General features: G+C 42.8%; 1 protein-coding gene across 6 annotated transcripts in view; it reads right to left on the reverse strand.

Moving 5' to 3' along the window:
• The window catches only part of HTR4 (5-hydroxytryptamine receptor 4), a 159,854-nt gene extending 139,432 nt beyond the window's left edge, over nucleotides 1-20,422 (reverse strand). For 4 of the 6 annotated variants that reach the window (XM_081852146.1, XM_081852149.1, XM_081852151.1 and 1 more), the window contains exon 1: nucleotides 19,753-20,422. The gene's annotated coding sequence lies outside the window, so the exon portion shown is untranslated. Of the gene's footprint in view, nucleotides 1-4,517; nucleotides 4,636-19,158; nucleotides 19,732-19,752 lie in introns of those variants that run through there. The other 2 variants (XM_081852147.1, XM_081852148.1) reach the window with 2 other exon arrangements.
• Between the last annotated feature and the right edge of the window lie 1,581 nt (nucleotides 20,423-22,003).

Below are 22,003 nucleotides of genomic sequence, written 5' to 3' on the forward strand. Positions count from 1 at the left end.
TTGCACTCATCTTTACCAACTTCATCAATATCCATATACTCATCTACTGGCTGACTACCCCCGGCCTTAATAATATGACATCATTATACTTGCATATGTTTGCATGCTGTGTAGGTAAAAACCCAAAGTTAAGCAAATGGGCTTGCTCAAGGAAAGAGACAGACTCCAGATTCCTGTCTGTTTCCTTGTCTCTTGTTTTAATTATGGCCCTAGTAATTGCTGATGTTTTATTTCATTACATGTAAACAGGACTGTTGACACTGAAAGTTAATTTTTAACATAAGCCATAACAGAGATGAAGGAAGAGGAGAAATGATACCATGAGAAAATGCAGCAGATCTGTGCTGTAGGGGTCATAGCCTTTCTACACACAACAGTTCATATTTTTTGGTCACAAACACAACAAGAATGCTTTATGCCTCAGGGCTTATTGGGTACATGAACAGTATATTCAGGACATCAAAAGTAACAAAAATCTTATGAAACCTCTATGAACATTTGCGTACTGAGAAAGCCAGTACTAAAAGATGGTTATTGGTCATTTTCCCCTCTTGCTTTTTCAGAACAATTGATCTCTCTTGCTGTTACACATACTTTGTTCCCAGGGAAACTGAAGCCCTTCTGCACTACACATTTAAAGCAGTACCATACCACTTTAAATAGCCATTGCTTTCTCCCAAAGAATCCTGGGAAGTAAGGTTTGTTAAGAGTGCCGAGAGTTGTCCCACCACAGAACTACAATTCCCAGAGTTTCATGGTTAGACCTGTAATTTCAACATGGGCTATGCAAAATTATTCTGGTGAAGGAAAAACCTCAAAGAAAATTGAAATGTGCAATAACTGTCTTAAACCAGTACAGTATTGTATCTTATCCTTGTGTCCCTTAATTGTGATGCATCATAGACAATATTTCTTCATCCTTCATGCCCACCCAATTCTCACCTATCCTACAATTTAAATGCAGCAGCATGGGGTGTTCCATGCTGTTGGTGCCTACACTGCCGATACTATACCTGCCCAAATACTAGGAATTAATAATCCTCAGAAACTGGTGAACTAAAACATTAAAGGGAGAGACCTTCATTTCCTGGAACATCTAGGAAAACAGCCACCAAAACAAACCCCTTAAGAGAGTTCTGCATATAAAAATGATGAAGGGAACATGCTTCCTCCATCCCATTCCCCAAATCCTCAGATACAGAGGATTCCGCCACAGAGTCAACTTTAGCTCCTTCACTGCCAGAATAGACCCAGAAGCTACAGAAGACTTACCAATCTCAACAGAGTGGATCCCTCAGATTCAAGAGCATTGCCACCAAAAGGTGCTCTCTTCCATGGTAGGCAATACTTCAGAACAATGTTGTTGGATTCTGATTAATGCTGTACCAACATTTCATTACTATGCTTTGACCTGGACCCTGCTAGGTAGCTTTAGCAGCCATGCACTGTCCCAGGTTCTGATGTTCATCTTATACAACAGCAATAGTTGCATCTGAGAGCATGAAGATGTCTGTGCCTGCCAGCCAAACTGAGCAACCTACACTTCCAGGTACTCCATTCATCTACCATTCAGCACACTTCAGTCACAACCCAAATGCCATTCCTGATTTAAAAATGCATTAATCTTCTCCACAACCTGTGCTGAACCTGTGGGAGCTGACAACACATACAGGCTATCCAGGCAATGCTCCTCTGCTCAACCAGTAATTTCATTACACTGCATTCTCTGGACAGGACACCAACCCCTTAATTCCCCCTTAATTCAACTGCCAGCCTACTTTTCTCCCTCACATCTTAGCTATCCTGTGTGCTATGACGACTTTATCCAAGATACAGGTTTTTTCAAAACACGTACTCCTTCCAGACCTTCAGTTCTAATATAGCACTTTCCCCAACGAAACAGTTTTGATGATTTGTCCATCACAACAGCAAGGGTAACTTCTCCACTTTCCCATTTCCATTTTTTTCTTCCTCTAGCACATATTATCTCAATGAAAGTGAATGAACCATCAACAATCAGGACAGAAGTACAAATGGATACTGTGTTTTCCTGAAGGCACCTGATACCTTATGAATCTATGAAACAACTGCATTCTTAAGAAGATGGCATTGTCCTTTTAAGACTGCTTATATATTACATGCTAGTAAATCCAATTTGACAACAACCCTGGGGTATTTTGAGCTACATACGGGATTGGAAAGCAAGTTTTGTTTTGCTATTAATGTCAATAGCATGCAGTATATCTTCTTTAAGAAAGCCACACATCTTGTACTGAGAACAGGTATCTGCTGGAGGTAACTACACATTACACTGAACTCCCATGTCCTTCTCAGTTTCACGGTACCAGGGAAATAGTTCAGCAACTTTGCACTTATAGTTTAACAACTAACAAAAGTGATCTGAAGGAAAATGGGCACACCTTAAAAAATGATTGATTTAATTTATTGACTGCTTTTCAGCAGAAGCTTTCAAAACATTTTTTCAAGTAATAAAATCATAACACACATAACAAGCAACTAAGTCTAAAACCAGATAAACATTCCAACATGGCGTATTGATGGAGATATTTTTTAGCTATCTCACCCAGTAATTCCTTGCTGAGTTTGAATTTGAACTGAAATTATTTCATATTTGTTCAAAATACCAATTTGTTTAAAATATGTCAGTTTCCCAGGTGAGGACACTAAGAGACATGTCAGGAAGGCCCTGGTTTGAAACTCACCTCAACCATGAATTCACTAGGGGAACTTGGGCAAACCACTTTCCCTCTTCTCAGCCCTCCCCAGCTATAATATGGGAGATAATATTTTCTCACCTTACAGGGTTGTAAGGATTACAACAAGATAATGATTTGTATAGCACTTTCAATTGTTCAAAGTGCTTCACATGCATTAACTATATCTACCACCATGCTTTGTTGCTGCTGGTGTAATGAAAGATTGTGGTTTCTACTCCACCTCCCAAAACACACAAACACAAACACACAGTGAAGCAAGCTTGCCCCATACTGTGAGACCTGACAATAGACTAGAAGATTACCTTGGTAACCAATGATTTTGCTCTGGCATAGCAGTTTTCATCTCAAACTTAAGTCAGAGGTGCTATAAATGTTTACTTCCTTCAGGACTAGCATTGTCCTAAATCTGGATGTCTCAGTCTGCCCTGGTTATTATTCAACAGCTGTGTCCCACTGGACCAAGGGCGACAAGCCTTTCTCAGGTGCAGACACACATTTCTGATTTGACAGCCAGGGCCCACATGCCAGTTTTAGTTTTGCTCAGGAAACAAAAGGGAGTGGAGCAACAACTGCACAGGAATCAATAGGTTTCATCACATATCACTATATTTAAAATATCTCCATACCACTTTTCATCTATAAAGGAAACACCAAAGCAGTGCACATCTCATATAGCAATGCTCAATAATAATAATTTTAAATATCTATAGTCATCAGCAAAAACATTACGGTAATTAATGATACTAGGGACTAGTACCAACAGTCATGGCAACTCTAAGGTAACAGGTATGCCTTCAATTTATGACAGAAAACCATGGTCAGTGCCCACCTGGTATCAACAAGGAAAACACTCCACAATGGAGAAGGCCCTCTTCTGGACCCTCATCCAATGAGCTGTAGGTTGTGGTACAGACAAGAGGGCCTCATCTACAGACCATACCTAAGCAGTCAATACAGGAGAAGGCAGGCCCTCTGATATCTTGGTCCCAATCTGCTTATGGCTTCATAGACCAGAACTAACACATTAAACTTGGTCCAGTAGCTAGCCAACAGCCTGTGCAGTTCCTTCAGCACAGATGACATGTGCACACAGTAGGAAATCCCACTAAAGGAACCAAGTCTCTGTATTATGCATATTTCTCCATCCAGGCAAGCAAAAGCTATTATCACAGTTCAATGATGTGTTACAGTCAGGCATAAACACTCCAGTGAGGGTTATGGCCTGGGGAGAGTCCCAAGGTACCCCAACCTAGCACCAGAATATGCCAAAATACACTATGTCACCAGCACTTCATGCATCAACATTGGTGACCACATGGGAATGCCAACAACTAACCAAATTTCAATGCAAATGCTACCCCAGGACTAGATCCAAGGGCAAGATGAACATTAGTTCACCCATTTAGCACCTGTGTTTTTGATATATCCCAAAATACTGTTTCAAAACTGGAATTCATGTGAAAATTCTCAAAATAATGTATCTTAACATTTAAGTGATTGAAAATTATCTTAATGGAAAAACACAGTCATGTCATGAAAACTTAACTGACTGGAGAGAGTAAACGGAAAGCATCAAGATGTCAAATTAGATTTTTGATCCTATTAAGATGAAATTCTCAGTGAAACTAAAAACACACAAAACCCCCTCTTTTTAGAATATGCAAGTATATTTCCTACAGCACTAGTAAAAATAAACTGAATTTGCTTAGTGTGTCCCAGAGGAAAGCAAGATAGAGTTGAACGTCCTAAGCCTGTACGAACGCGATGCAAATTACCTACCTTGCTTAGGGGTATCATCTAACAAAGTGCTGCTTATGCATGAACTTCAGCAGGATGGTGTAAGGAATTTAGTACAGTCACTGAAGGCTGATGAATAAAGGACCAAAGCTGGTATTTGCTGCAGCAATGTGCTTCCTGTCAGCTGGCTTTCTTCTCTCCCACTATAGTGCACAAGCAGTTAAATACTGGCACCAACTTGAAATTAGTTTATTGCTCTTCTCAATGTTCCCTTTGTCTAACTGTGTGCACAGCATGTAGCCAGAGGGCACCAGAACAGCATCAAGCAGCTGTGCTGCGAAGCTATTCTTACCTAGGATTTAATTGGTTATTTGCCTCCAATCAGCTGCAAAACCTGAGCAATCTGTGATTCTCTATCTATTGAGACCTTATAAAATGTCAAGCAAAGAAATGGGAGGGGGGATTGAGCAAGCAGTGCCCGGCCATTAGGGGCATCCACACAGAAAACAAAGCCTCTGAGAGTCAAAGTAAACAAAGGATGCTCAAGCTGTACTGGAATGTTCAGGCATCCTTGCATGTATTCATTAATTTCAAGGCTGAGCATATAGTTCTAAGATAGGTACAGTAGAGATGTTATGGTGCAGCATCACCTAGGACACATGGGAACTGTGCTCTAGTGCAGCTTCTGTCCAATCATGCTTAAAACCATATTCTTCCAGGTTCCACTTGGTCCAAAGATCTTTAACAAAAAGAATTGCCAAGCTATTGCTTTTGCAAAAGCTGAAGAAGACACACATAATTTTCTTTCAATGCCGATTTCAAACATTTCTTAAAACCTGAGCAAATGAATATGGTTCTAAATGTAGCACAAATGTTGCCATAAACAGTCAAGAGACTCTAGGACTTAGCACATGTTGTTGGCCATTGATCTGTTTTGCCACCAGGTGTGTTACCCACCAAGTAAGAGGAACTACCTCATTCAAGTATGAGGTCATATAATTTATGTGACTCGTTCAGTATCAGAAAGTCATCTCCCTACTTTGCTTTCCCTTCTATATATAATGCAGGTCTAGACAGCAAACACAAAGTTCATGGAAAAGATGGGAAATAAACGTTTTCTGACTATTCCATCTCCCTTAATAAGCCTGATTAATGTCACATTGCAAATATCCAGCCACCACTCTTAAAGTTCTCTCTTCTGGGCAGACAACAGTCTTCTAGATTTGGCTTCCAGGAGCAGAATCTAGGAGCATATCCTGGCTCATTATCACATCTCAATCTTCATGGCACTACACTTACATCAATTACAGGTCATTTGCTGTTCATTTTTAATCCCTTGAGATAATAAAATGTCAAAGAATTTCACATGAGTGGGATGGTGCCTGACAAATGCTTCACATTAGTGAAACAAAGGTTTTAGGAATGAAGAACTTTCCACAGATTCAGATGACTTCTGTACATTTCTCCACAGAAAATACAGCTGCTGCTCAGACAGAAGCTGTGACTTCTGCAGGATTAAAGGACTATGGTTTTAGGTGATTTCATTGATACACTTCTCATCCTTTGATATCACTGATATACCCTAGCAGCAGCAATGTTCAGTGAAATTTTTCATAGGAGAACAGATAGGGCCTGAGGCGCTAGCTTGTGAGAGCAATGGGGGGGACAGACGTTGTGACATATTGGTGTCACATGTGTGAGAATCACATCTCTCTCACTAAGCCAGGCAGAAGCTTCCCAGGCTTTGAGATGGAGGTGCCAGGGGAACATTTAGGGGACTAACCTAGTCTCCCTAGTCCAATGATCACATGCCACTGGCTAGCAGCAATAATGAAAATGCATCAGTGTTAAGAACCTAATACTTTATGGTTAACAGTAGCATTTATAGGTATAGTGTTGGCCCCAGAGTATGGACTGCATGCATATGCAGAATGTGAAAGATTATCCTCATGGGATATGAGTGGTTTTCCTCTACTATATTGTAAATGCTTAGAATGATATATTGCATAAATCCCATTAAAAAACAACAAAACAAACCTGTTTCAGGAGAAAAATACTGCTGAGACTGCAGCTTTAAAATCAATACTAACCCCGACTGTAGTTTTTATTTAAAAAAAAAAACCTACAAGCATGTTACAGAACTCATGTAATGGCACATACTGGATTACTCCCCATAAGCCAACAAAAACAAATCATTTCTCTCTGAAACACCCCAAAGCCATTGAATAAAAGCACACAACATCTGTCAGCTTCCTGAAGTTGCTCACCAGACCTTTAACTCTTCCAAAGCAAGTCTTTTTTTCTTTTCTTTTTTACATCCCAAATACAGCATGGAGCATGTTCACCTCTACTACACTGCCAAGTTTCAAGTCTGTCTGTTGAAACCTCAGTTTCTTATTATAATGGAATAATGCAATCCAGGTGACTTACTCTTAACAGAGTCACGACAGGGGCCCTATAATTTTCAGTTCCCCTCTGGACTGTTTAGCCAATTAGAATGGGTGGGTACATGTTAAATTGTTATCTCCCCTTAGCTGCAAGGTACCTAGAATGAACCTCTGTCCATGTTGTGTGCAAGCCAAACATTCCTGGAAAGACTTTTCACCCTTCCATGCAGAACTTTGCACCTTTAAGCTTTTATGATCTCTCCCAGTCCCTCTTCTTCAGGAGAGCTTCTAAAACAGGTATGGGGGGGGGATTTGTGGCCGTCCAGATGATGCTAGACTAAAACCATCATCAACCCCCCCCCCCAGCCAGCAGAGCCAATTAGCAGAGAGGATGGGAGCTGTAGTATAACATCTGTGGACCCAAAGGTTCCCAAAAGCAACCATTTTATAACAACTGAACAAAACACAAAGTGCAGGAATTACTATTCTTTCACACATGTACATGAACTTTCAGAGCTCAAAGAGATTCTGTCTTTGAGGGGAAAGTTAAATATTTAATTATGTGATTAGTCTTGGTTATACTTGAAATGCTCACTGAGCATTTGTTTCAAAATCCACCTAGCCTCACATGCTCACCCTGCTCCCATAACCAAAGAATTGAGGACAATTTAAACTAGTTTCAGCAAGCTCTACAGCATATCTTTTTGTTACAGATGTTGTATCATAGATTCCAATTTGTGCAAAGCCAAAAGCAAGGAACAGAAAATAATGGCACTATCAAGACACAAGCAACTACCAGAAAACCCCATTCTTGCAGTATCATGAAACCCCAAGCGTCAGAACCCCCTTAAGGTTTTTATGACAAGAACCACCACGGCAGTAAAAACAGCTTTTGATTCTGGACACTTCAGTAAGCATTTACTCTAACATTTAACATTTATCGAATCCATATGAAATCTAACTGGGCTGTTTCATGCTACTGCATGAAGCAAGCCAAGGACTGATCATTATAATGCCTGCTCAATAAACCTTCTCCCCAAATGTCAATGCAATTTGCTGTCCAAGAAAAAGGCTGAACATGCAAACATTTCCAGGCTTATAGCCCTTGCAGCTTCAGTCTCCTTTTCGCACAACATTAGTGGTTTTATTTTGTTTTTTTACTTAGAGACATAGGAACAATCCTGGGCTTTGACTTGAAAACATGAGTTTAATGTTGTTGCTTGCTTATAGATCAGGCTTCCTCAACCTCGGCCCTCCAGATGTTTAGAGACTACAATTCCCATCATCCCTGACCACTGGTCCTTCTAGCTAGGGATCATGGGAGTTGTAGGCAAAGAACATCTGGAAGGCTGAGGTTGAGGAAGCCTGTTATAGATCTAACTGCAATACTGTGCAAGTCGCATATCCAGCTTCAGTTGCATATCTGCAAAAGAACATATGTGACTTATATCCTGTATAAATAATTAAGGATATAATCCTAATCCCGTCTACTCAAAAGTAAATTCCACTGAATTCAACAGGCTTACTCCAAGGTAACTGGGGTTAGGACTGCAACCTATATCAGGCCCATCACCAGCCTAAAAGTAGGGGAAGGGACCTAAAAAGTAGGGAGGGAGTTTATCCCACAGTGAATATTAAAGCTTTATTTATATTCACTGAGGCTATATTGATGGTGGTAATGGCAATACTGATCAATATGGTTTACCTGCAACAGACCCTGCAGCAGCAGTAGGCCAGGCCACATGAGAAGGATTTCTGGGGTTGCAAGAGCACAACACACTCCTCCTCAATTTCCCTCTGTTGTTCTTCTCTTTATTTTCATCCATCCATGCCTTGTCAGGTTTACTTCCCATGTCTCTTCCTTAGCCCCTTAGCTCCATTCACTTCCTTGTTGCCTCCATCTCACCCTTCCTTTTTACCTTTTCAATCCTCATTCTTCCCTCTCCATCCTTCACTTTCTCTCCTTTCCGCCCTTCTCCTCCATCTCTCTCTTTCCTGACTTCTTTCCAGTCACTGTCCCTCTCCTGAATCAAATCTGTCCCTCATTCCTAGTAACAACTCAGGATTGTATGTACATGGCCAGTAAGAACCTGCCAATGGTGGAGCAGGGGCTTCAATGGCAGGAGTTAGGATTCTTCACCTCCAGTAATAATGCAGTACATCAGGTTCATCTCCATCCTGCACTCCAAGGACCAAATTACATCGAGGCAGAAAGGCAGCTCTGAATAAAAACAGAAGGCCTTCTCTTACACACACAAATTTAAGTACATCAAACCTATTTCCATTCAGAATTTAACTGGGCCAGCCATCATAAAACATGAAAGCTAATAGGAGTAAACTCTGTAATGCAAATGACTGGACACTGCTGCAGCAACTAGCATGAGAAAATATACTTTCTTGCTCCTTGCTCAGGGTGGACTTGCATAAAATGAAAAAAGAGCCCTGCTGGATCAGCCCAGTAGCCCATCTAGACCAACACTGTTCTCATAGTGGTCAAGCCAGATGCCCACGGGGAGCCTGTGGGCAGGAGCCAAGCCCAGCTGCAACCTCCTCACTTGTGGTTCCCAGCAGCTGGCATTCAGAGGCGTTCTACCTCCAACAGTGGAGAGGCAGAACAGCCATCATGGCTAGTGGCCATCAATTGCCTTATCCCCTACGCATTTGTCAAATTCTGAAACCCATCCAAAACAACCCAAGCATGAATTATTCATCCTGTTGATTTGCAGAAGCGCGTATAAATTCCAGCTCTTTCTGTAGCTGTTGCTACAGCAGAGTGATGGAAATCCTGAGGCCCTCCAGATAAGTGGTACCTCTGGTTACAAACTTGATTCATTCCGGAGGTCCTTTCTTAACCTGAAACCATTCTTAACCTGAGGTACCACTTTAACTAATGGGGCTTCCCTCCGCTGCCGCCACGCAATTTCTGTTCTCATCCTGGGGCAAAGTTCTTAACCTGAGGTACTACTTCTGGGTTGGCAGAGTCTGTAACCTGAAGTGTTTGTAACCCAAGGTGTTTGTAACCTGAGGTACCACTGTACTCCCCAAAAGCACCCACCAACAAGGCCAACATTCAGGAATGGTGGTGGTTGTAGTATAAGGCCAGAGGTTCCCCATCACTGCTATAGCATGACTGATAGTTATACAAGAGTCACAGCTTTGTTCCTACCAGCTGAAACATTATATTTATGCTGCTTCGAGGGAGCATATCAAAGTGCAGCCCACATATAGGCACCATGCAGTCTCTGCTAGGTTACTGGGGCCCTTGACCGAGGGGGAGGGGGTGTTGAGAGCAAGAGTTAACACCACACACCTGAGAGCAGGTTAAAGCTCTTTGGGGGCCAAGTATCAACACTCTCCTGGTGCCATGCCATTGTCATGGCAAATTCTGCTATTGTCCACTCCCAACTACTGCAAAAGTCCAATGATAAAAACTTAGCCAAAAGCATACTGGCAGACAGTCCAATAGTAAAATAATCATAATAACTGTCCACACTTTTACAGTCCATAGCCTGTAATAGCCATAGGCCTGGGTAAAGAGGAATTTTTTACCTGGCATCTAAAGACATGTAATAATGGTGCCAGGTGATCCTTTCCGGGGACAGTATTCAGCAATCGAGGAGCCACCACCAAAGAGGCCCATTCTTTTGTTGCCACCCTCTGAACCTTGCTGGGAGCGGAGAAAACATACAAAAGCACCTCCGATAAAAAGTGCAGGGTCCAGGCCAGTTTGTACCGCAAGGTTTTAACTAGCAAAGAAGAGATATAAGCTAACTGTTTTAAGGCCAGAAGCCAGTACAAAAAGAGTTTTAGAAATAATTGAAATATTTGGTCAAGTGGCAGGTTTTAAATTAAATAAACAGAAGACAAAGGTGCTGGGAAAAAACTTAACGACGGGGGAAAAAGATAGTTTCCAAAGGGAAACTGGTTTGGAAATAACAAAAAAAGTGAAATATCTGGGGGTGAATTTAACATCTAAGAATGTGAATTTATTTAAAGATAATTATGAGAAATGTTGGTCGGAAGTTAAGAAAGATCTTGACATATGGTCTAGGTTGAGACTCTCCTTGTTAGGCCGAATTGCTGTTATCAAGATGAATGTATTGCCGAGATTGTTGTTTTTATTTCAGACATTACAAATTCTGGATAGGATGGACTGTTTCAAGAAGTGGCAGAAAGATATATCCAAATTTGTCTGGCAGGGCAAAAAGCCCAGAATAAAATTTAAGATTTTGACTGATGCAAAAGATAGGGGGGGGGGTTGCTCTGCCGGACTTAAGACTTTACTATGAAGCAGCAGCTTTCTGCTGGTTGAAGCAATGGCTACTTCTTGAGGATACAGACATTCTAGACCTGGAAGGGTATGATAATAATTTTGGCTGGCATGCATATTTATGGTATGACAAGGCAAAGGTTTATAAAGGCTTTAAAAATCATATTGTCAGGAAAGCTTTGTATAATGTTTGGAATCGATATAAGGATTTGTTGGAAAGTAAAACACCCAGATGGTTGTCACCAATGGAAGCTAGAGCGGTGAAAAAACTTAACATGGACTCTAATTGGCCAAAATATTGTGAAATTATAGAATATGATGGTGAAAAGGTTAAATTACAGAGCTTTGAGAAACTAAAATCCAAGGTTCGAGACTGGTTACATTATTATCAGATAAATGAGACTTTTAAGCAGGACAGGAAACTAGGATTTCAGAAGGAGAGGTCAAAATTGGAAACAGAATTGTTAGAGACCAATACTAAGAATCTGTCTAAAATGTATAACTTGTTGCTGAAATGGAATACACAGGATGAAACGGTTAAATCAGCTATGATCAAATGGGCACAAGACTTAGGTCATGATATTATGTTTGCTGACTGGGAACAGTTATGGACCACAGGCCTTAAATTTACGGCATGTAGTGCCTTGAAAGAAAACATAATGAAAATGATCTATAGGTGGTACATGACCCCAGTCAAGCTTGCAAAGATATACCATTTGCCCAATAATAAATGCTGGAAATGTAACGAATGTGAAGGAACTTTCTACCACCTTTGGTGGACCTGCCCAAAGATTAAGGCCTACTGGGAAATGATCTATAATGAAATTAAGAAAATCCTTAAGTGGACATTTGCAAAGAAACCGGAGGCTTTTCTCTTGGGCATGGTCGGCCAATTGGTACCAAAGAAAGATAGGACATTTTTTATGTATGCAACTACAGCAGCAAGAATCCTTTTGGCAAAGTATTGGAAGATGCAAGAATTACCTACTCTGGAAGAATGGCAGACGAAGGTGACTGAATTTATGGGACTGGCAGAGATGACCGGCAGAATCCATGATCAGAGGAGAGAGACAGTGGAAGAGGACTGGAAAAAATTCAAAATATATCTTAAGAACTGCTGTAAAATTTCAGACTGATAAAATGTCAAGGGGTAAGAAACAGAGAATTACAGCTGTAAATGTTTAAGTTAAGAAAACCTGAGGGAAGTTAAATATAAAAATGGAATGAAGGATTGCTAAAAAATTGGAAACAAGGGTGCAGTGAAGGGGAGGTATGGGGAAGTCATGTGTTGTTTGTGTATGTCTTTTTTTGTGTTTTTGTTTATGAAAATTAATTAAAATTATTTTTTTTAAAAAATATATATAAGCTAACTGTTTGATCGATCTCTTGACCCATGTGTGGCTTAGTTTAGAGTTTCAGCATGGGTGAAATAAGCCCCACTCCTGGAATCTGAAATATATCTATTGAGGGCCAGCACTTTTTTAAAAAAACAACCCTGAGGCTAGTACCTAGGAGTTTAATTTCCCTACCCCCACCCCTCCATGTTTTAAGACTATAAATCTTAAACTCACTGTCCCAGGAGTAAGCCCAACTTGTCTCCTAGTAATGCGATGGATTTTGTTGCATGCTTCAAATAAGCACCAGAAACATTGTGGCACACATTAAGATTCTGCGGTGCTGAACTGTTTAATAGGCATCCCCTCCTTACCTCAACACCTAATCACAGTGCAAGCTGAGTGCTGATTACATTTTCCATTATTTTCAATAATTGTTCACCTAATTATATAAAACTGGCTTAGCCTAATTTGTCTTCTTTCAAATTAATTTGCTTTTCGGTGTACATTAGTGGATGCGCCTCCCACTGTTACTCGTGTGTCTGCAACCACTTTTATTCATTTAGGGCTATTTTCTCTTTTAAAATGAAATTATTTGGTTTAACAATAAGGCTAATAGAATTGCATAACGTGAACAAATCAGAACCAGCTGCTTTGGGGGGAAAGCAATCTAATCCAGTTTCCCCCTCTTCCTTCCCCAAGGGGTCTTTCCATTGGTATAGCCAAGGGGGGCAGGGAAGGTAGCTGCCCCCCTAATAATAAAAAAGATTTAACAAACTGAGGCTCTATCCTTGCTCCCCTACACACACACATAAATCCTGGGTCTATCCCAGGTTACAAAGTGTCTTCTAGAATGGACAAAACATGTAGTTCTGGCAGTTTCCATTATTTTCTCCCTCCACAAATGTAAAATTGTTATACTGTATCTTGTTGCTGATCCACAAACATGTTCTTGAATATAATTATTTCCATTAGTGGCTTCCAAAATAAAACTATGTATAATTCCATATGATGAGTTTCCCTTCACCAAGTTACTGTGAAACTAAAATAAAATCTGCTTTAATCAGGCTTTCTACCAGAATCAGGGTTTTTTTTAACCAACAGGCACCCAGCAACCTAGAGACTTTTAAGAATGCCTCCCTAACTCTGGAGTCTAAAACCAGTGACAAATCACCATAAAATGCAATATAAAGAGGGAAAGCAAGAGTGTGGTTTTGTTTTTATCCCCCTCCTGCTTTTCCTAAAAAGGGGGGGGGGGCATTTTAGCTCCATAGTAAGTATGTAAGGTAGGTTTGGCTACCAGTAGTGACTTGCCCAAGGCCATTCAATAAAATCATGGTCAAGGTAAGGGATTTCAGCCACAGCTTGCAAATCCATAAATGAGCAAGCAAGCAACCATTATTCATGTAGGTTGGAACTATATTTCCGACCAGTTACCAAAACAGATTCTGAGAAAAGAAAGGATCAGAATATTTGATGAATATTGAAAACAATGAGATTAGAGTGATTGGAGTGGGAAGTAAGAATGTTGTCACAAACTATAGCTACAGCCAGGGGCGCCGACTTATAAAAAATATTGGGGGGGGCGGGGGCCCATACCGACTTATAAAAAATATTGGGGGGGCCCAAGACTCCAAACCGCTGCTGCTGGGGGAACGAAAGGGGCGAGCCCCGGGCTGCCCCGACCTTAAGTGAACCTGTGAGGGCCCGCCCTTTGCGGCAGCCGATTGGCTGCCGCCGTGGGCGGTGAATATTAATGAGCTAGGGGGAATCCCCGCTTCTCGCGGGGCTGACGCCAGCCCTGCGAGATTGTTGATGGGTCGAGAGCCCGCAACCCCACCCCCTCTCTAGATCGGGAGTGGCTTTGTTTTAACTCATTACTGAATGTATTTTAAAAGGTGACTATCGTCAAACAAGGAAAATAAAAAATACCAACATAATTTTGTGATTTTACAAAGCATAATATAACTAATAATTTTCTTAAATTATTGGGGGGGGCAGAGCCCCCCCAAACGAAATTTTGAGGGGGCTCGGGCCCCCTCAGGCCCCATGGAGTCGGCGCCTATGGCTACAGCTCATGGCACCATTAGAAGTGGCATAATGTCGCTGAGCTGTAGAACTGCAGGGGAGGGTTTTCTGCAGCAGCAGCAACAACAACAACAAGAGGGCTGGACTAGATGACCTGGAAGTCTCTTCAATCTCAGATTCTAAAATGGAAACATCCAGAGTTTGAGATTCAAGTTCCTTAGTATCCGAGCCAAAACCTCATTGAATTTCAGCTCAGCTCCTAAATAACTTTGGCCCATTCCAAGGTGGCCCACTGCCTTCCCCTTCCTCCAATACTTATGAAGTGGTGCACAAATTCTCAATCCTTACTGATGACCTGGAAGCCCTGGTAAACCAGAATTCCAACAAACAAACAAACAAACAAACACCCTATGATTCTTTGCACTGGGTACTTTCTGTGGGTAAAACTTTGGGGTCTACTGAAGGGCAGTGCAGCAGCCTCATACACATGTGTATGTATAGCTTCTGCAACTGCTATTGGAAGGTAAATTGTGGGGATGGATGCTTGCAAGTAGGGGAGGAGGGGGAACACTGTAGGGAAGTTCAGGTGGCATAGTGTAAGTCTTGCAAGGAAGCATTTCCATCCCCCCCCAAAAAAAAAAAATCCCACAGAAAAAGCCCTATTTCCACCACCACCAACAACAATCTGGGAAAAAAAATGTATGAAAAGCTCAGAAATAATAACTCCATTTGAAATTGAAAGGAAAGGAAAGGGGAAACTCCTATTCCCAGTAGTACAGTTATTTCATAAAGTTATGAAAACCAGGATTTATATTGTGTATGCACACAAACATTCACACACTGAAAACTCCATAAAGAAATTACAATGTAAACAAGTATTTATTCCAACACCCAGTAAAACATTAAAAAATTGCTTCCCTTTTTCGACCAAACGTCATGGCAACAATCTCGCTATAAGACTATCCTGCAAGAGAGAGAGAGAGAGAGAAAGCACAAACAGCATGATTTTCCTTTCAGGAGAGAACACCAAGGTATTTTCACCTTGAAAAATGGTGTGTATAATATTAGCCAACAGCTGCCTAGTTCCAGCACTAAGATGTTTTACAATTTGTACTCCCGTCTTGTCCCTTGGTATTTCACAGCTTCCTGCAAAATGCAAAGCTTTATATTAGAGACTATCTCCAAGCTTTCCCATCAGAGATGCAACTACAGCCAATTCCATGAAGGAGCTTTGGAGCCTTTCCATCTGCCCCAGGAACCTTACCAAGGAAAACGGCCTCCATGTTTCCCAAGGAGCAAGAGTCACTGTTATCCCAGCCATTGCCAAATGGTGAGCCGCACCTTTGCCTTATGGATAACCTGCAGAAATTTCCAGCAGTGAACACAGGAGGTGAAAGACAGCAATAAGTATTCAGGTAAACAGAAGGTGAAGCTGCTACTTCTGAACAAACACACAAACACACGCAGTTTTATTGGCGATTCCACATATGAAGCACTAAGTACCTATGCTGCTGTTAGCTATTTTAAATTCTTTTAAATCTTGTGTTTTAAATTTGTAACCTTAGGGTGAAAGGTGGGTAATAAATAACAGTAACAGTAACACAGAAGATGGGATACAGCCCTCTCTGGCTCACTCACAAACCAGAGGACGTAGAGTGCTTTAAATAACTTTGTTTCTAAAGAAAGTGGCATCATATGCTCTAAACCGGTTTCTTCTACCTTTACAGTGGACCTAGTTTGGGTACCAAGGTCTAAAGAAATGAGGAGGGGTTTATCTAATGATGGCTACAGAACAGCAGCTGCAATACCCAGGCATTCGATTTTTTTCAGTGACTCCGAGTTCTATCTCGTTGCATTGCAGGAGGATTATTTAAGATGCCTCCGAAGAAAGATACAATTAAGACTTTCCAGATTTTCCCCCCCAGTGCTCCAATAATTCAAACTCTAATGAAAGATCCATTAGCAGAATACACTTTCACTGCTCAGTCTACAGACAGGCAGCATTCACAGAGTGTTCTCTGTTAACTACTCATGTGCCTAGGAAGTGCCACAGGAAGCTGCCTTATTTTAAGTCAGGCCACTGGTTTTTCTAGCTTAGTATTGTCCACACTGAATATGAGCTAATGGCATAGTAAACTAGTGTCACTTTTAAGCTGACTTTCTCTGCGGTTAGTTTTCACCGAAAAAACCATCAAACAAGCAGAGGCATTACTGCGATAACTGCCCCCAAAAAGTGTAAGTGTCCTCACAAAATTGTGACAACAGATACTCCTTGTTGATCCATTGCAAGCCACCATGGTGCTTATCTTTGTACTAGGTTCATCTCTTTGCGTCTCCCTTGTCTTTTCTCCCACCGATTGGACATCCCATGCAATCACAAAAAGTCAGCCTATTTTTTTATCTGACTCTTTGCATGAGTGTACATTGGTCATTGGTGCACTGACTTGGAAACCATGGGTTCTGAGTTCAAACCTCTCCATTCAGCCACAAGTTCAGAAGATAGCCTCAGTTAAATTACTCTGGGCTTCAGTGAACCCAGTCTATAAAATGGAATCAATAATGACGTAACTACAGAGGTTTGTTTATTTATCACATTTGCATCTGATTGCTTAATTATGGCATGTGGGGAAAACTGTACAACTTTTGAAATTTTCAAGAAATTCTTCAGATACGCAAACCTTGAGGGAAGCAAGTGTTCTTGCCAGCAAGTTAAAAGAACAACTGAGTATACCCCTTGAGTCATAGGAAAATCCTATGCAGTGAAGGAACAGTGTTTTATATTAATTCAGCAGCTACTTAAAGGAGCCGACAAGTCAGATAAAACAGCAGCTAAAGTCCTATGATCTAACTATGTGCTGATTTGAGTATTAAGCTGCAAGTAGTTTGAGGAAAGGCTGTGACACCTTGCTCTTAGATATGCAAGTCTGGAAATTCTGGAGAGATCTACTCATCATTAGCAGCAGCCAAAGAAAATGAAATTGTTATACATAAGAAATGCTTAAGCCTTCAAGCATCTACCAATCCACAGAAATATACCAGTTGAAACAGAGCTCAGCAGAAAATTCCTTCCTGGCACATATCCAGAAATGTTCTTCCAATTCCACTTTTCTCTACTGCTGATTGGCAGTTCAGTAGATAAAAAAGGTGTTTCACTTGTCCAAGCATCATCAAAATGTCACTTAGGTGACAAACCTATACTTACTAATGAGAAAGGACCATTGAATTCAGTGGATCTTATTGCAGAGTAGACATGCACAGGATCATTACATGTCAGCAGAGTCATTACTATAGGAAAGCATCAATAAAAAGAATTTTAAAAGTGAGTGCAAATAAACACAAAAATTGTTCTTGAAAAATTTAGTAACTGAATGTGTATGTGTGCAGCTGGACACCTACAATAATGGCATGGTGGAAAAACAAGTCATTTGAATGTGATGTGTGCACCTGGCCTTAAAATAATCCCTTCACTTATGTGACCATATCAATATTCACAGATAACAGGGTACAAAACTACATGTTTAAAAAATGCAAATAATTTTTTTACTGAAAATGATTTGAAATTGCAAAGCAATTTCAATTACATAAATTCATATTTGCATTTGCGATATGATCCTATACTTGTAACATGAAAAGTATGACAGCTATGGCTCTCAAATCCTGTGGTGGTAAAGTTGCTCCCTTAATAAATGGAAACCTAAGACTACTTCTTGCGTCGCTGTGTGGTACAGCATATTATTGAATCCAATGTGTTCTATGTTGAATTTTTAAGTTCAGTTCATTTGTGTGTCTTTCCTCGCATTCATGAACTGGCTCCCCCTCCCTATATATTATGTTCACACACACACACACACACACACACACACACACACACACACACACACTTTTCTGTGCTTAACAGCAAGGCAAAACTGACTGCAATGAGTTATTTACTTTGCTGCAGTTTAATCCTAGGTAGCTCCAAGAAACTGCAGCCCTTCTCCATTAACATACACTGCTCTTTCTTCCATCCACTGTTCCGCTAAGTAAAAGAAACATCTTCCACAATGCTCTGAACCTCAATACCATAAAAGCATACAGGACACTCACCATCCCAACCCCAACCCCAGCTTTGTTCCTGCACACCTCCTCCCCTCACTTTCTACCTCTTAAAGGATACTTGTGCTTTGTTGCCTACGCTCCATTTGTTTGCACCATGCCCAGTATTTAGTAGTAGTGAAGTAAAGGTTTCTAACTTACATCAGAGGCTATCTATTATCACCTGGGGCAGCCCCTTGCCAATACACAACTTCCTTATAAGTAATTACAGAGCAAAGCAAAGCACTAATTAAACACAGTTCAACGTTTCCTCGGGTTCCTCTTTTTCACGTTCCTCTTTACATAACTAACACACACCGTAGATACTACAACATCACCTAGTTACTTGGTCAGTATGCATTTCCACTGGCAGGAAACTTTTGCTTTTGATACTCATGCATTTTATTATTCCTTTCGAAGGGGGGAAAAAACCCTTTCTAATGTACCGTTACTTCAGAAGATATCTATTACATCGCGGGGGGGGGGGCTGCCAATACAGAACTTCCCTCTCTGACCAGGTAAGAAATTATGGAGCAAAACAAAGCAATAATAAAGCAAAGTTCAAAGTTCTGCCACCTTCCTTTACCTACCTCTAGCACAATGTATAAACTCTCTAGCATCACCTAGCAATTAATTCGGTGGACGCATTTGGACAGGCAGGAAACTTTTGTTTTTGACACCCTCTTTCAAACCAAGGTTATATTTCTTCTGATCCGGATTATTTACGTTGGGCTGCTTCCCAGGTATTGTCATATTTTCCAGCAGGAAGGCTGCCTTCTTTTTAAGAGTCCTCTACTCTAGCAGATTACTTCCAGGCACTATCTGGAGGCAGGCGACCCAGAACCACCCGATAGTGCGTGTGCGAACATGCCTTCGAAAGATAGATTCTCCGTAACAACTTCCGGGAAACCTGTCAGCAGCGTGCAAGCCAATAGGGGATTGTTTTCAGCCCTGCAAACCGGTATTAGTAGACGCAAGAGTGCCTCTGAACATATGCAGAATACCTCATCATCCCTAGGCAGCCTGGCAGAACCTGACCTCACGAGGGGGGTGGAGAGGCAACTCTGGCTTACTTTCCTTTTGGGAAAAGAGGTCCAGAGATAAAATAAACCAGCGATCGGAAATAAAGCAACTGGGGAGACTGGGACGCGCGCGCGGGCATCCCAGCAGGAGCGAGGTCTCACCATTGCAGAGAGAGCAGCCCGGACGCCCCCGCCATGGTCCAGCTGCCCCGCTGCTCACGTGGCCGGCTGCATCTGCTCCGCGGCGGCTCTTCGCGCCGTCCTCTCCTCCGGGTAGAGGCCAGGCGGGCGTCTCGCACGGCGGGGAAGGAGCGCGCCGCCTCCACCATTCGCTCCGTCCCGCGTCTTTCGCTCGCTATCCGGCGCCGCGGAGGGAAGTCAAAGCCGCTCAGCCGCCGCGGCTGCTGCCTGCTAACACTTTGCGCGCCCCTCCGCCGCCGCTTCAGTGAAGTTGCTGTCCCGGGATGAAGCGACAGGAAAGCCCGCGCCGAGCAGACCTTCAAGCTCCTTCACGGGCGGGCTGGCTGGCTGCCTCCTCTCCTCGCTCTCTGAGGCAGCCGGCTTCTCCCGCTTTCCCTCCCGCTGCCTTTCTTGGGTAGGCAGCGCGCTGCCTGCTTTGCGCCGGGCCAGTCAGTGGCAGCCAATCAGAGCGGGCTCCCCGCCGGGCGCCCTCCTCCGCTCCAGAGGGGGAAACGGCGGAGGCAGAAGAATCCGTGGGGAGCCGCAAAGCAATTCGGCCACGAGGGAAACCAGGCGCTTCCCCGGCTTGGGCTACGGTACCTTGCAGTGCTGCGCGCGCGAGCGAGCGAGCGAGCGCTCTCTCTGGAGGGAAGGAAAAAGCCTCTCTTCTCTTTATATCAGGCGGCGGGGGCGGGGGGAGCGAGGCAGCTGCCCACCTGCGGCGCAAGAAAGGACTCCGCGGAGTTTTCTGCGTTTCCCTTCGCGCACGCGGGCGACCGCGCAGCCAAGTCTCGTGGAAGCGCCTCTGCCTCCTCCGCACGCCGCGGGTCAAACCGTCCCTGGCAACAGGTGCTGCTGATCTCGGCTCGGGCTTGCCGAGCGGCCGGCGGCGTGGGAATGCGCGCGCTCTCCGGTCAACCGCAGACACCTGGCCGCCGAGTCCCTCCAGCCGGGAGTTGCTTCGCGGTCCCAGGCCTGCGCTTTAATTGGCTGCAGAGGCGGAGGGGCTGCTTCTCTCAGCAGCGCGGTACAGCGAGCCCAGAGAAAGCGGAACTTTTCCCTGCCCTGCAAGTGTACCCCCAAAGTAATGGAGAATCTTCAGGACAAGGAAGGACTAAGGAGTAAACCCAACACAAATCCGGCGTGGAGTCCCTAAAGTGGTTGGATGGCAGCTTGTACGTCTCCTTCCAGCAACCCCTGGTGCCAAGCGTATTGCTCTGCTTTCCTTTGGACCACACCAGTGAGGCCAAGAGGGAAGTCTTGTCGCCTGGGCAGCCCGGGACCTCCATACACACTGCCCAGGCTTGTGCCCCAGGAAGCTCACTTTGCTGCTGCTAACCCAGCGGTTTGATTTCACCCTCAGAGGTGCACTCCATTGTCTTTTGAGAAGGGAGAAACTAGGTTTTATTTCACCCAGGAGCCTCAATGGACGCTTCATGGGGGGGGGGGAGCTAGCCACCCCCATAGCTATAGCACTGCTTTTGAGACAGACAGATGCCAGCAACAAGGGGCTCTTTACTTTAGGCTACAGCCTAAAATAGGTTGGGGGATCTGCGGTCTTCCAGACTTTCCTGGCCTGTAGCTCAATGGAAGAGCATCTGCTGCACATGCAAAAAAGGTCCCAGGTTCAGCCTCAAGTGTCTCCTGGCGACAGGCCGCTTCCTGAAAGGTCAGAGAGCATCTGTCCATCAATGTAGACAATACCGAGCTAAATCAAGCAATGGTCTCATGCAGCTTCCTATGTTCCTTTGGCCATGCTGGCTGGTGCTGATGGAAGTTGGAGCCCAACAATATCTGGAGGGGTTCGGAATCGCCATTGGTCCTAAAGGGGACAAAAGAATAGCATGGGAGGTCAGGTTTTGACAGCTCACAGACTTACCTGCTGGGATTCATATTATTTTGCCATAGGAATTATATATGGTAATGGTGTTGTCATGGAAAGTTTTTTTCCATAACTGAAAGCCAAGGGCTATAGCAATCAACAATTAAACAAAAGGAGAGTTCAGATTGTAACAGCTTTTTCACGTCTGTTTTCTGAGATAACACTCTTTAGTTAACACAGTAATGCATCATGCAAACATGGCGGTGAATTCAGTTAATAATGATTTGCATGGTTTGGTGTAACATGGGCATCTTGGCAGGGCACACTCTGCTCCTAAGAAGATGCACAGTTATCTCCTTAAGCAACAAGAAGCACCTCTAAGACACATGTTCTAAGAGAGACACGTGCTTT

Source organism: Podarcis erhardii (assembly GCF_964252035.2).
Source record: "Podarcis erhardii genome assembly, chromosome: 2".
In the NCBI taxonomy this organism is placed as follows: Eukaryota; Metazoa; Chordata; class Lepidosauria; order Squamata; family Lacertidae; genus Podarcis; species Podarcis erhardii.